This window comes from Hippocampus bargibanti, linkage group LG04 (assembly GCF_051943395.1).
Source record: "Hippocampus bargibanti isolate YZ-2025 linkage group LG04, ASM5194339v1, whole genome shotgun sequence".
In the NCBI taxonomy this organism is placed as follows: domain Eukaryota; kingdom Metazoa; phylum Chordata; class Actinopteri; order Syngnathiformes; family Syngnathidae; genus Hippocampus; species Hippocampus bargibanti.
In genome coordinates this window covers 5,740,534-5,755,730 of record NC_142737.1, presented here as the reverse complement: position 1 = coordinate 5,755,730, position 15,197 = coordinate 5,740,534, and the positions used below count along the sequence as shown (strand labels likewise).

General features: G+C 40.8%; 1 long non-coding RNA gene across 1 annotated transcript in view; it reads left to right on the top strand.

Annotated features, from left to right (window-relative positions):
* Positions 1-15,197, top strand: part of LOC148898826 (uncharacterized) — a 129,762-nt gene that overhangs the window by 95,277 nt on the left and 19,288 nt on the right. Inside the window, exons 3-4 of the long non-coding RNA XR_016114642.1 lie at positions 7,617-7,707; positions 14,058-14,223. This is a non-coding gene — a long non-coding RNA (uncharacterized LOC148898826). The remainder of the gene's footprint in view (positions 1-7,616; positions 7,708-14,057; positions 14,224-15,197) is intronic.

Below are 15,197 nucleotides of genomic sequence, written 5' to 3'. Positions count from 1 at the left end.
TATCGGATATATCGATAGTCCCGGTTATATCGATACTATTTCTATGCACGCACGGAGAAAATTACATGCAAACAGGGTCGGATATATCGATAGTCCCGGTTATATCGATATTTTTTCGGACTCCCTTGAATATCGATATAACGAGACTTTACTGTAATTATGTTGTGGTGTGCAATATATGCGCTTATCCATCAACATATGTTACAAGAATCCTCACTCTATTTCTCAATAAATATAATGGCTAGATCATTTTGACTTCAAAAGTAGCTCCCATGTTGAAAAAGTGTGAACACCCCTGGTATATACCATCATATCCATGCCAATAGTTCACCGTGCAAAGCTCAAGCTAATATGATATAGAGCCCGTTCAGTCATTTGTTAATACCAACAGTCTTGCACCAAACTTGACACCAGCTGCCATCCGCGTCTTCACAACTTTTCTGATATTCTCCCCAACCCTTGTGATCCTTTCAGGGGTGCGCGTCACTCGCTTACTACATCAGCGCGGAAAAAACACCGCCTTGCCTTTGGCTAATCAAGCTGATTGGAGGTGTCCTTTGGCTCACCTGGGGGCTTCCAATCCTATTAGGCCAACCGTCCTGAGCCGAACGCACCCAGCAGCCGCTCGTGTTTGATCACTGGTGCTTAGAGCCCACACTTGTCCTCTTATGTTGGTGTTAAGGCAGGAGGGAGGGGGAACGGTAAGGTGGGGTTGAGCTAAGGATGGCGGGGAGGTGGGGGTTCAAATGTGATCTCCTTAACTCTCCAGGGGGGCAGAGGGTAGTTCGGTGCCCCACCTTCTTTGCTGACACCCAACCGGAGCGGGCCTTTCAACTTTTGATATCAGCTGAAAGGCGGAACGCTGCAAGTTGTTTCCGAGAAATGTGATAAATGGAGGGAAGGCAATGACCAAAAAAACATATCCCTGCCTTCCATCCAACCAACCATAAATATATGCACACAAACACACAGAGAAATGCTTATTTATTTATTTATTTATTTATTTATTTATTTATTTATTTATTTATTCTTTTATATATTCTTTTATATATTCTTGTATATATTCTTTTATTTATTTGTTTGATTGTTTGTGTAATTATTTATTTATTTGTTTGTTTGTTCGTTTATTTATTGGTTATTTATTTATTTATGTATGTATTTGTTTGTTTGTTTGTTTGTTTGTTTGTTTGTTTATTATTGTTCATTAGTTTTTTCATGTCTTTATTTATTTAGTTATTTATTGTTTAGTTCGTTCATGAATTATTTATTTATTTATTTATTTATTTATTTGTTTGTTAGTTTTGTTTGTGTGTTTGTTTTTGTGTGTGTTTGTTTGTTTGTTTGTTTGTTTGTTAATGAGCTATTTATTTATTTATTTGTTTGTTTATTTATCGATTTACTGTTCATTTGTTCTTATATTTATTTCTTTTTTCGTTAATTTTTTTATTTATTCGTGTATTTATGTATTTATTGTTTATAATGTATTTATTTATTTATTAATTAATCTATTTAGTTGGTTGGTTGGTTGGTTGGTTGGTTGGTTGGTTGGTTTGTTAATGCGTTGTTTATTTATTTGTTTGTTTATTGATCGATTGCTTGATTATTTATTTATTTATTTATTTATTTATTTATTTATTTATTTATTTATTCATTTAGTGGTTATTTATTGCTGATTTGTCTATGTATGTATGTATGTATGTATGTATTTATTTTTATGTTCAGCCCATCTACCGTCCCATCTGCTCATCCATGTAACCTTTCTGTACCTGCTCACCATCCAATCATCCATCCAGTCATCCATCCATCCCAAAGTCCAACCATCATCAATCCACCTGTTTTTTTTTTCAATTTTCCCAACCTATTGTCTATCTACTCATCAAATGTAGTGAGACCTCCCAATCTGCCCACACAAACCCTCTCTGCATCTCCATCCTCATCACCACCATTGAGGCATCTGTATTTCTACCTCCCGTCGATTTCACTTTACACTCAGCACCAGAGGGCTCATCTCTTCCCCAAAATTCTCCACCCTTAGCTCCACTCATCACTTTGTCTCTTTACCTTCCCCCTTCGCCGCTATTATTTTATTCATCTCACTGCAAGGCCATCACACCATAATTCTCTGTTGTAGCGCTCCTGCTCTCCTTTGTATCCACCGCCTCCTCCTTATTCATCTGGCCAAGAGTGTCCGGGAAGAGCCATGTAATTTCAAAGTGGACTGGATGGAAAATCGAAGCCGGGCTTCTGTGTTTATCAAGCCCGAGCTCCATCACCTTACTCCTACTTCTGTCTGGAGGCTCCGACAAATTGGTGATGGCACCAACAAGGGGGGAGCACCTGTGCTCTTCTTTTTTTTGGCGGGGGGGTTACACATATACACGCACACACAGCATAGCACCTCGGCCCTGTTTAGTTTCATTACAGGTGTCAGGTGAGGAGGTGGAGGTAGGACTGCTGTCGAAAGCTCCCAAAACCTCCCACCCAACACACACGCGCACCATTATTTCCACCAAGCCGACACCTTGGCTAACAAGACCTGTGAACCGCAGTGACAGAGCTCCGAGGCTTGTCAGAGTTCCAGTCATTTAAAGGACAACCGACACCATTTTTTTGTTTCCTAACTGACATCAGAAAAACGTTATCTAGCATCTAAAATACTCCAAACACGTAGGCTGATATTTTTAGTCAAATGTAAAACACCAATAAAAATGATTTAGTGTCCAAAATCTGCCACAAATTAGCTTGAAACTAGGGATTTTCAGAAAGTCCCGACCCCAGTTCGTGACATCACGCCAAGTCCTTTTGCCTTGCTCAAGAAACAAAACAATGGGCTCACGGAGTTCAGATTCGAAGAAGATGCTTTCTTTCTACTCATCAGTTATGAATACGATTCAAATAGCTCTGAAGAGGAAAGCATAAATGTTTGCAATCAATTAAAGGAGTCCTCCCATATCAATTATAGCCATCAATGACAGCAATGTAGCGTCCCAGAAAATGCAAAAGATGGTGCCCAAGCTCCGTTGGAAATGGGCTGATTTGTCTGCTGGGAATTTGTGTCAGCGAATATCAAATAGTAGTCTTGGTGCAACACACAACGATTCACCATCACGTTATTTATGTGTTTTCCTTCTAATTTCGCCATCAACACGGATCAACACGAAGTTTTCAGACTTAACAAAGTACCGCAAAATGCATTGTATGTCGCTTTCTCGGTCAGGGGCGTTCCAAATGTGACGTCACGTAGGGGATCGTCATCAACTTAAAATCAACACTTCCTGAATATTCAGCGCGAGTCTCAAAACGTACAATATAGCTATATGCGGTGGAATCTTTGTCAAATATGCTCAGTAGAAGTCGTTTAAAGTGATTTTACAAATTATGGACGCAACTTGTCCGGAGGCATCGGTTGTCCTTTAATGCCAATATGTTGGCCCCTCCCCCTAAAATAATTTTGATATGCACAAAAACACACAATCGGTTCTGCAGCCTCTAATTCGATTATAATCATATACATTTGCTGAAATGATTGAAGTCATTCTGTTTCTCTGAAAGGTGTACTACATTATTCCCTGGTTGAGGTATTGAGTGTTTCTGAGTCATTAAATGTAGTTTCCTATCGATTGCTAGCATTGTGCGCAATGCCTAGAGCTCCGTTGCAGTCATGTACAGGTAAGTAGAGAAAAAAGAAGCACCGATGCGAGCGGGAGCCCTAAACAGCCTTGATTCCTTGGAAATGAAGTGCACAAACAAGGCCCCGGCTATTGTGCCTAAGCGCCTACAATGATGCCATTTAAGAGAGTATCGATCCGTCAGTGCGGGGTCAATCACTGGATCAATGTTGTGTATGTCGGTTCAGCTCGAGGGGCTCGTTGACTGTGTGAGTAAATGGATTGTTGAATTGGATGGAGTGACAGAGAGAGTCTGGATAGTCCAAGGTTGGATTTTTAGACTGGCCGATCAGGAGGAACACCGGATCTATAGTAACGTGAACTTCTCAGATGCGGAAGGTCTCAATCATCTGATCTTTTTCGTGTAAGATTTTATACCTTTCAAAGGGAGGCCTGACATTTTCCTCTGAAAAGCAAAATCCAGGTTCTTAGTCTGGGATGGGAATTAGAAGCTCCAAATCTGAAACAAGGGTTCTCAGTCGGAAAAGGGTCGACTACTCTCTCCGGATCAGGGAGATGTTGTCCCAAGTGGAGGACTTTAAGTATTTGGGAGTCTTGTTCACGAATGAGGGTCGGAGGGAGCGAGAGATCGGCTATGATGCGGACTTTGTACCGACCTGTCGTGGTGAGGAGGGAGCTGAGCTGAAAGGCGAACTTCTCAATTTACCAGTTACATCCCAAACCTCATCTATGGTCACGAGCTATGGGTCGTGACCGAAAGAACCAGATCCCGGATACAAGCGGCCAAAATTAGGAGTAGGGTATATCCGTAGAGATCTCTCCCTGCCATTAGCGCATTGCACTGGGAATATTCTCCTTATTTATAATAATACATTTCATTTATCAGCGCCTTTCAAAACTCTCAAGGTCACTTTACAGTCACAGGATCAGTTTTTCTGTGGGTGAACAGCGGCAGCCCCATGCGCCAGCGTTCACTCAACCGGGAATAACTGAAATAGATCAACTTAGCTAGCCAGCTAATAGATAACTAATACATAGATAGCTATCTAACTAGTTAGACAGCTAATAGATATCTAATAGATGGATAGCTAGCTAGTTAAACAGCTAATAGATAGCAAATAGATAGCCAGGTAGGTAGCCAGCAACGGTGACCCCATTCAATCAGGAATAACTCAAATAGATCAAGTTAGCTAGCTAGCTAATAGATAACTAGCTAGGTAGCTAGTTAAACAGCTAATAGATAGCAAATAGATAGCCAGCTAGGTCGCCAGTAACGGTGACCCCATTCAATCAGGAATAACTCAAATAGATCAAGTTAGCTAGCTAGCTAATAGATGACTAAAAGATAGCTAATATATAGCAACTAGATAGCTAGATAGATAGCCAGCCAAGTAGCCAGCAACGGTGACCCGTTTTTAAATTTTTATTATTATTTTTTTTTTTTTTTTTTTTTTGACCCAGTTCCTGAGCTCGTGGCAATGCGTCACCAAAAGTATAACACAATGCAACTGAAGAGAGGTGTCCCTCCTTTATCGTTCCACCATTTGAAGCGTACGAAGTAAACACACACGCACCAAGCGCTGATCACGGAGGAAATGGCTGAGGTCATGCCTCACGACGGGGAAAGTGTTCATTTCATATTCCATGAGAGATGTCAATTGTGCCTTCTGTGTATTTCTATGGAAAAAAATTGTAAATAGAGCCTTTGTAAATAGCTCCTCACCCTGCCAATCACCCTGTCTGCTCACTGCGCCATAGCATTAAAAATTGATCCTGAGCCACGCTAGGGTGAAATGCTAACATTGCTGCCAAATGACTGATTAAAAAGGAAAACCTTTAATCTTTGCTTAAAAGTATCTTCCGCCTTGGCAAGCCTTTCCCCTGTGCTTCCAAGGCGGAGGGTAGGGGGGTTGGGAGTTATGGCGGGGAATAGGGTCATGCTTCATGTAGAGTCAGCGATGTACACTGATACGGCTCCGGAGGTGAGGGATTAAACGAAGAGCAGATTTCGGAAGCAACGCGCTCGGCTCTCTTTTAGGAATTTAACCCCGCAGCCAAAAGGTTAAAAGCACATTTGAGCATCCCAGTCGGAGGAGGCAAATGTGTTGGCGCGGTTGCTAATGTTGCACACAAAAAGAAAATGAATACCATGCAAGAAATAGCTGGATCGTGTTGACAATGCGGCATGAAATACAGTTTGCCATGCCTCGGGTTTGCTTAGAAACTGTTTCTGAACGCTGGATTCACTCACAGAAAGATAGCATTTTCCCTATTATTACTGCGCTTTTTGAACCGCTTCTGAAAATATCCCGTTGAGGAACTGGAATGAAACCCTATATTATCCGTATTTGCAACTACAGTGATACCTTGGCTTACAAATTTAATTGGTTCCCAGACAGAGTGTGTAAGGCGAAAAGTGTGTATCCCAAAAATTAATTTCCCATAGGAAGCCATTAAAATGAGAATAATCCGTCCCCAGGTCCCCATTTTCTATTTTTTAATTTTCTAAGCCTTAAAACTGCAATAAATATACCTTATTTTATGTATAATAAATGTGCTATAGTATTATAGTTAAAGAAATAAACTGTACTGTGCAATAAAGTCGTTTTATTTTCCTTTGTGATGGCCATTGATGGCTTGACATTCAATGTCGCCTTGATGGAAGGGAGTGGCCGGTTTCATCAGCATTAAACACTTGATGAGGAACGTAGCCTTCTTCTTTCTTTCTAATTTTACCTTGTTCCTCATCAATTGTTTTTCTGTTTAGCTTGATTGATAGCTTTTTGCATGAAGTGTACAGATGTCTTGTGCACGTTATTTGTGGAGCCTGATTGATGGGAATTTTAACCTTGCAGTCTACACTCTGCCTTTGAACTACCAAAGTTGAAACGAGTCCATATTTCACTGTTTTCTATCCATTTTGTCATTCTCTCTCTGTCGTCTGCTTGTCTCTTTAATGTTTAAACCACCTCCCCTCACTGCGGCGTTCTTGACCAATCACGTGGCTTTAACCGAAGACTGGAGGCGGGGAATAGAGGACAAAAAAATGTCGGCTGCCATTTTTCTTTTTTGGAGAACGGCTTCAGTCTCTCTCTGTCCGTAACCCCCAGCCCTCACTGCTGCGTTCTTTACCAATCACGTGGCTTTAACCAACGACTGGGGGCGGGGAATAGTGGACCAAAACAAGCCCGCTGCCATTTACTTGGTAGGAGAAGGGGCTCGTTCGCGAACGACACATCACTCATTGTGGCAGCTCCGTGTGTATCCCGAAAAATAGTTCATATGCCAAGGAGTATGTCAGAGGGACAACTCATTTTAGAGGCTTTGGAGAGAAAGTCAAAGAGGCCAGACTAAGATGGTTTGGACGTGTCCAAAAGTGAGAGAGTGACTATATCGGGAGAAGGATCCTGCGCCTTGAACTGCCAGGCAGGAGACCGAGAGGAAGACCAAAGAGGAGGTATAAGGATGTTGTCAAAGAGGACATCAAGGTTGCTGGTGTGAGAGAAGAGTATGCACAAAACCTGCTTAAATGGAGGACACTGATTCGCTGTGGCGACCCCAGAAGGGAAAAGCCAAAAGGAAAAGAAGAAGTACAACGATATCAAGTTATTTATCGAACTTCAAAATTCACCAAATCCAAGGGATGATATCAAAACTTAAGTTAGCTGTGTTTTCTGCTTCATTTGTGTGCGTGTTAGCATGTTACAAGCACCATTTTTCAAATCCCTTTGCCATTTTTTACAAAACTTTGAGAGGGTTTTGATGAAAGAATCCAATTCTCCAAGTCATTTGGATCGATTGTGAATCTTGAAAAAACACAAAAACAACAAACATCCCCTAATACTTCTTTGTACAATTTACGATCGTCACCCATCGCCTGTTAACCACCATAACATACAGAAGCAGATCTCTTACTTTTGAATCTGTGAGCCTCGACACAGTAAAAGATTGTTGAACCTGACTTGTGTGTGTTTGTGTTTCCGGCAGCAGCGTGAACAACAGAGATTGCGTTGACGCAGAAAGTGACACCGACTGCGTCAGCAATTCCCTGTCGCCAAAGAAAGATGAAGCAGCCATGGTAAGATAAAAACACACCTACCTTATCTTATGCTATATTCCATAGTTACGCTTTTTGGACTTCGAGCAAAGTTATTCTGGAAATCCGCGACTGATTCCCCAACTGATGCTACATTTGTGATAGTTGCCCTTAGAAGTTACACTGTTGTTGTTGTTTTTCAATCTTGATTTAATTTATGATGCGTTTGTACCAGCCAATGATAAAAACCTATAAATATAAGGAACCCAGGGCAAATAAATACATAAATAAATAAATAAATAAATAAATACATTGAGACATACATAATTAATTAATAAATAAATGACTAAATAAATAAATAAATACACAAATAAATACATAAACCAATTAATTGATAAATAAACAATTGAGTAAATAAATAAATGACTAAGTAAATATACAAATAAATAAAAACTAAATAAATATACACATAAATAAATACACACAAATAAATAAATAAATAAATAAATAAATAAAGCTGTCAACTTTCCTTTTATTTGAAATGAAACATTTTGGAGTATCTGAGGAGCCACTAACCAGAAATTGTCATTTGGAGACATTTAAATTTCACATGGGAAATCCCTTTTAGTTATTTAGGTATTGTTCACTGTTTGCGCTTCATTTTTTTTTTATATTTATTTTTTGTTTTATTTGTTTACTTATTGTTTTGTTCCTTGGTCCTGCTGCCACAAAAGACAGTTTTATAGGACTAAATCTAAACTACTAGTTGTCCTCTTTAAATCATGCAAGACTCATCAAACAGTACATGTACAAAAACATCTGCGACTTTTCTTTGTACAGAGCATGAGAAGAGGCGAGAGTTTTGGCAGGGTAAGTCACATTAGCCGTCACAATACATTGAGCATCTGACAATTCCTGGCCAAAAAGAAGAAAAAAAACCTCCCCTCATGTTCCCAAGTGCCATCAAGAGAATCTTTTAGATTGGGAGAAAGCCTCCGAGTGTCCTTCGTGGCTCACTTCAAAACTTTTCACTTGCGATTGAAAAGATATCTTTTGTAACACCAGTTCTGGAACTTTTCTCACACTAAAGTACAACCTTTAAAGCGTCAAAAGTGTTGATTATATTCTTTTCAAGGACCTCTGGCTCACCCAGGCTGCCGCGCCCCCTCGTCTTTCTGTCATTCAGGTGTTTACTGTCATTTATACTCAGGGTTTTGTATAATCCTCTCAACCACACCTGAGTGCTCCCCACATCAGTGTCACTGGATTTACTCTATCCACCCGTCTCGCTTCGCCTCTGCTCTGTTGCGCATCCTTTCCCCCCCTCTTCCCCTTCATTTGACTTCAGAGCCATTCTTATGCACACATTGTCATTTTCTTATGTAAATAACCACGGATAAAAAGGCCACTCGACAGACATGTTACATTTTCCACGCTGCGGCTCTGCGGCGTATGTTTTCCGTCATCCATCTCATCAGCTAGCTTGTCTGCGCAAGTGTATTAGCCTGGAGCTCTAAATGAGAACTTGTGATTTAACTCATTGAGACAAAAGACAAAGACAACGAAATATTAATAAAACAAATCATTTGGAGAAGGTGAAGAAGAAGAAACTAGGGGCGGGCAGGGGGGGGGGCTGAGTGCAGGGAGGGCGCACCAACAGCGGAAATGGGCCAGTATGTATTTCTGTTCTACTTTCACTTGCGGGAGGCTTCATTAACAAGTCTGTTTCCAGAGCGTTGTGCGCTTGTGCGCAGAGTTAGCGATTGAGATTGTTGTGATGCGTGTGCACGGATATGCAAATACATGTGCATGATGGGAAAATTATTTGTGAGTTCTGGAGGGAGCCTTTGAATTATTTACGCCCAAAGCCCTCTAATTGGGATCAACATTTATAAATGGGGTCATTAATTGCGATGCTGTTGCGTGAACTTTTTTTAGCTCCGCTAATGCACACCAGGCCAAATTTTGGATTACAGTGATACCTCGGTTTACGAACCCCTTGGCTTACGAACTTTTCGGTTTACGAACGTTACATTTATGAAAATTTTACCTTGGCATACGAACTTTTTTCATACACGGAGCTGCCTCAATGAGTGATGTGTCGTTCGCGAACGAGCCCGTTCTTCTAACAACAAAATGGCAGCCGACTGTTTTTGTCCTCTAGTCTCCGCCACCAGTCTTCGGTTAAAGCCACATGATTGGTCAAGAACGGAGCAGTGAGGGGGGTGGTTTGAACATTAAAGAGACAGCCAGACGACAGGGAGAAAGTTTCAACTTTGATAGATCAAAGGCAGGGTGTAGACTGCAAGGTTAATGACGGATTATTCTCATTTTAATGGTTTCCTATGGGTAATTCATTTTTGGGATACACACTTTTCACCTTGCACACTCTGTCTGGGAACCAATTAAGTTTGTAAGCCAAGGTGTCACTGTATACTAAACAATTGTTTCAGTTACGACGGGATGGGTAGACATCGTACATATGTTGTCTTATAAAGCAGAGTCACGAGGCAGACACTGGCGTAGCCGATAGCAATCCGCAAAGCCAGATTGAAATAAAGCTCCTGAACAAGACCGATTATAGTTTTACTGTTGCCTTAATGATGCAACTTAACTCATTCACTGCCATTCCCAAATTTATTCCCTGTCGCCAAAGAAAGATGAAGCAGCCATGGTAAGATAAAAACACACCTACCTTATCTTATGCTATATTCCATAGTTACGCTTTTTGGACTTCGAGCAAAGTTATTCTGGAAATCCGCGACTGATTCCCCAACTGATGCTACATTTGTGATAGTTGCCCTTAGAAGTTACATTGTTGTTGTTTTTCAATCTTGATTTAATTTATGATGCGTTTGTACCAGCCAATGATAAAAACCTATAAATATAAGGAACCCAGGGCAAATAAATAAATAAATAAATACATTGAGACATACATAATTAAGTAAATAAATAAATGACTAAATAAATAAATAAATAAATACACAAATAAATACATAAACCAATTAATTGATAAATAAACAATTGAGTAAATAAATAAATGACTAAGTAAATATACAAATAAATAAAAAATAAATAAATATACACATAAATAAATACACACATAAATAAATAAATAAATAAATAAATAAATGAAGCTGTCAACTTTCCTTTTATTTGAAAGGAAACATTTTGGAAGTATCTGAGGAGCCACTAACCAGAAATTGTCATTTGGAGTCATTTAAATTTCACATGGGAAATCCCTTTTAGTTATTTAGGTATTGTTCGCTGTTTGCGCTTTATTTTATTTTTTATTTGATTTTATTTGTTTACTTATTGTTTTGTTCCTTGGTCCTGCTGCCACAAAAGACAGTTTTATAGGACTAAATCTAAACTACTAGTTGTCCTCTTTAAATCATGCAAGACTCATCAAACAGTACATGTACAAAAACATCTGCGACTTTTCTTTGTACAGAGCATGAGAAGAGGCGAGAGTTTTGGCAGGGTAAGTCACATTAGCCGTCACAATACATTGAGCATCTGACAATTCCTGGCCAAAAAGAAGAAAAAAAACCTCCCCTCATGTTCCCAAGTGCCATCAAGAGAATCTTTTAGATTGGGAGAAAGCCTCCGAGTGTCCTTCGTGGCTCACTTCAAAACTTTTCACTTGCGATTGAAAAGATATCTTTTGTAACACCAGTTCTGGAACTTTTCTCACACTAAAGTACAACCTTTAAAGCGTCAAAAGTGTTGATTATATTCTTTTCAAGGACCTCTGGCTCACCCAGGCTGCCGCGCCCCCTCGTCTTTCTGTCATTCAGGTGTTTACTGTCATTTATACTCAGGGTTTTGTATAATCCTCTCAACCACACCTGAGTGCTCCCCACATCAGTGTCACTGGATTTACTCTATCCACCCGTCTCGCTTCGCCTCTGCTCTGTTGCGCATCCTTTCCCCCCCTCTTCCCCTTCATTTGACTTCAGAGCCATTCTTATGCACACATTGTCATTTTCTTATGTAAATAACCACGGATAAAAAGGCCACTCGACAGACATGTTACATTTTCCACGCTGCGGCTCTGCGGCGTATGTTTTCCGTCATCCATCTCATCAGCTAGCTTGTCTGCGCAAGTGTATTTGCCTGGAGCTCTAAATGAGAACTTGTGATTTAACTCATTGAGACAAAAGACAAAGACAACGAAATATTAATAAAACAAATCATTTGGAGAAGGTGAAGAAGAAGAAACTAGGGGCGGGCAGGGGGGGGGGGGGGGGGGCTGAGTGCAGGGAGGGCGCACCAACAGCGGAAATGGGCCAGTATGTATTTCTGTTCTACTTTCACTTGCGGGAGGCTTCATTAACAAGTCTGTTTCCAGAGCGTTGTGCGCTTGTGCGCAGAGTTAGCGATTGAGATTGTTGTGATGCGTGTGCACGGATATGCAAATACATGTGCATGATGGGAAAATTATTTGTGAGTTCTGGAGGGAGCCTTTGAATTATTTACGCCCAAAGCCCTCTAATTGGGATCAACATTTATAAATGGGGTCATTAATTGCGATGCTGTTGCGTGAACTTTTTTTAGCTCCGCTAATGCACACCTGGCCAAATTTTGGATTACAGTGATACCTCGGTTTACGAACCCCTTGGCTTACGAACTTTTCGGTTTACGAACGTTACATTTATGAAAATTTTACCTTGGCATACGAACTTTTTTCATACACGGAGCTGCCTCAATGAGTGATGTGTCGTTCGCGAACGAGCCCGTTCTTCTAACAACAAAATGGCAGCCGACTGTTTTTGTCCTCTAGTCTCCGCCACCAGTGTTCGGTTAAAGCCACATGATTGGTCAAGAACGGAGCAGTGAGGGGGGTGGTTTGAACATTAAAGAGACAGTCAGACGACAGGGAGAAAGTTTCAACTTTGATAGATCAAAGGCAGGGTGTAGACTGCAAGGTTAATGACGGATTATTCTCATTTTAATGGTTTCCTATGGGTAATTCATTTTTGGGATACACACTTTTCACCTTGCACACTCTGTCTGGGAACCAATTAAGTTTGTAAGCCAAGGTGTCACTGTATACTAAACAATTGTTTCAGTTACGACGGGATGGGTAGACATCGTACATATGTTGTCTTATAAAGCAGAGTCACGAGGCAGACACTGGCGTAGCCGATAGCAATCCGCAAAGCCAGATTGAAATAAAGCTCCTGAACAAGACCGATTATAGTTTTACTGTTGCCTTAATGATGCAACTTAACTCATTCACTGCCATTCCCAAATTTATTCGAGTTTTGATATTTCTTGTGGAGGGGTGCCGATATAGCGATGGTCAGACCTCTGGCAATGATTTTTTTTTTTCCCCTTCCACAAGGGGGCAGCATTTGCCTTTGGTCCATGTTAGCGCTTTGTTACAGCTTCAGCTGTTGTTAAAAGCGCAATATAAATCAATATGTATGTATAGTATTGTATTTCGTACAGCCGCCCCCATTTCAAGCTCTGATAACTCCAGACCCAGAAGAAGATCATCGAAAAACACGAACCAGGTATGCGTTTGTGTGACTTAGCGTCCCAGTACCAGTACGCTAAGTCGACCATTGGTACGTGTGGCTGAGGGTGTTTCTGTGTTGTCTAAGGCAATAGAAGAGGTTGAAAAATGTCTGTTGATTTGGATTAACGAAAAGCAGCTAGCACGAGACTGTGTGAGTGAAGGAATTATTGTTGAGAAAGCATGGCAACTTCACTCAGACATCGTCAAGAGGCAACCTGGAAGTTCGTCATCCATTGATGATTTCAAGGCTAGCCACGGATGGTTCGAGAACTTTAAGCGTCGTACTGGGATCCATAGTGTCATTCGTCATGGTGAGGCAGCCAGTTCTGACAATACAGCTGCTGATTTCTTTAATTACAATCCAATAGTACATTTATCATACATAAAATAAGGTATATTTTGTGTATTTTAAGGCTTTTTTAGTAGAAATTTATATTTTATGGGGACCTGGGAACGGATTATTCTAATTTTTAATGTTTTTTTATAGGAAATAAATTTTCGTCAGACGAAGTTTTCGCCTAACACACACTTTCTGGGAACCAATTAAGTTCGTGCGCTGAGGTATCACTGTATTTGTCAAGCTTGACATATGACTTCAATTGTGCCGCTCCAATTTTCATGGACTCAAAAGCAACAAAAAGTAACACGAGAAGACAAAATAGCCGAAACATTGGCCACAGTTGGTTTTTGGGATGGAGATTATTTACAGATATCCCACTGAGAACGTTTGAATGTTCACTCGTTACACTACGCGACTGTTTTCATCCAAATCCAACAAACCCAACTCAGCGGCGTATCGCTATGAAGTCTGCTGTCACATTGATTTACTCCTTTTTCTGCTTTCTGTATGTCTTTGTCTCTTCAGGAAAAGAGGAAAAATATCTGTGGACGTCGGTCCAAAAATCTGGAAGCGATAACCCAACTCTGTCCCGCGTTGTCATAGGGCCTCATTCTCCAACCCAAAACCGAGACCTCCAGGGAGACATGCAGGCTCCGCAGATGAGAACGTGTCCTCTTGTCACAGTTCGCATGTGAGATGACGCTCAATCCTTGAATCTCCGCCGGCCGAGGACGCGCTTTCTCTACCTTTCATTCGTCTCTCCACAACACACAGAATCGATGAGTCATGTTCAAATCAATTCTAGGTTTCCAACAGTGCCAAAACATAATGAAGTCTTCTATGGGGTGCTTATTGTGTGGAGCTACAAAAAACCAACAATTTCCCCCTGTGGGCAATCACCGAGCCGCAGCGGCGAGGACAAACTCGCTTTTAACAGGAAAAAAAAACCTTGAATGGAACCAGATTTGGCGTGGGAAGCTATCCAGTAGTCAATCTGGAAAAAATATCATGTTTTAACTTTGAAGCTTCGCAGTATGTTAAATTGCATGTGCTATTTGAAATCAAGATATACAGCATGGGTTCCAATAAGCGTCTCAACAGCACCACCGCTACACAAGCCGCTCGGATCATATTAGCCAATGGCGGTCCGAAATGACAAAATGGGGATGGCAGACCGGAAAAAAAAAATCGCCCGGCTCCCGCTGATGTGGCAAATGGTGCACGCTGCTGATGACCAATATCCCCAGTCATGACTCGTGACCTCCGACCTCATCCGAAAACAGACATTAAACTGTCTGCGGGAGTCACCCTGTGATGTGAGATGACTGATTTTACCATATTTTCAATTGAAGTGCGCTGATGACAATATCATACTTCCAGTATGCCGTTTACGAAAAAATGTGCAAACCCCCGATCCCAGACCCCGACACCCCAAACCCACCCCCACGCCTGCAGATCTTGGCCCGTTGTACGACATTTCACGGTGGAGTGCTTTCAAGGCTGCACATCTCCGTGGTAGGAATCACATGCTCATGCTACTACAGCTCTGCTCAGGAAATTGATTAGTTTCAGGGATAAGGTTGAGCATGATGAGGCTGTCCTAGAAAAAATATGATTATGAAATAATAATAATAATAATAATAATAATAATAATAATAATAATAA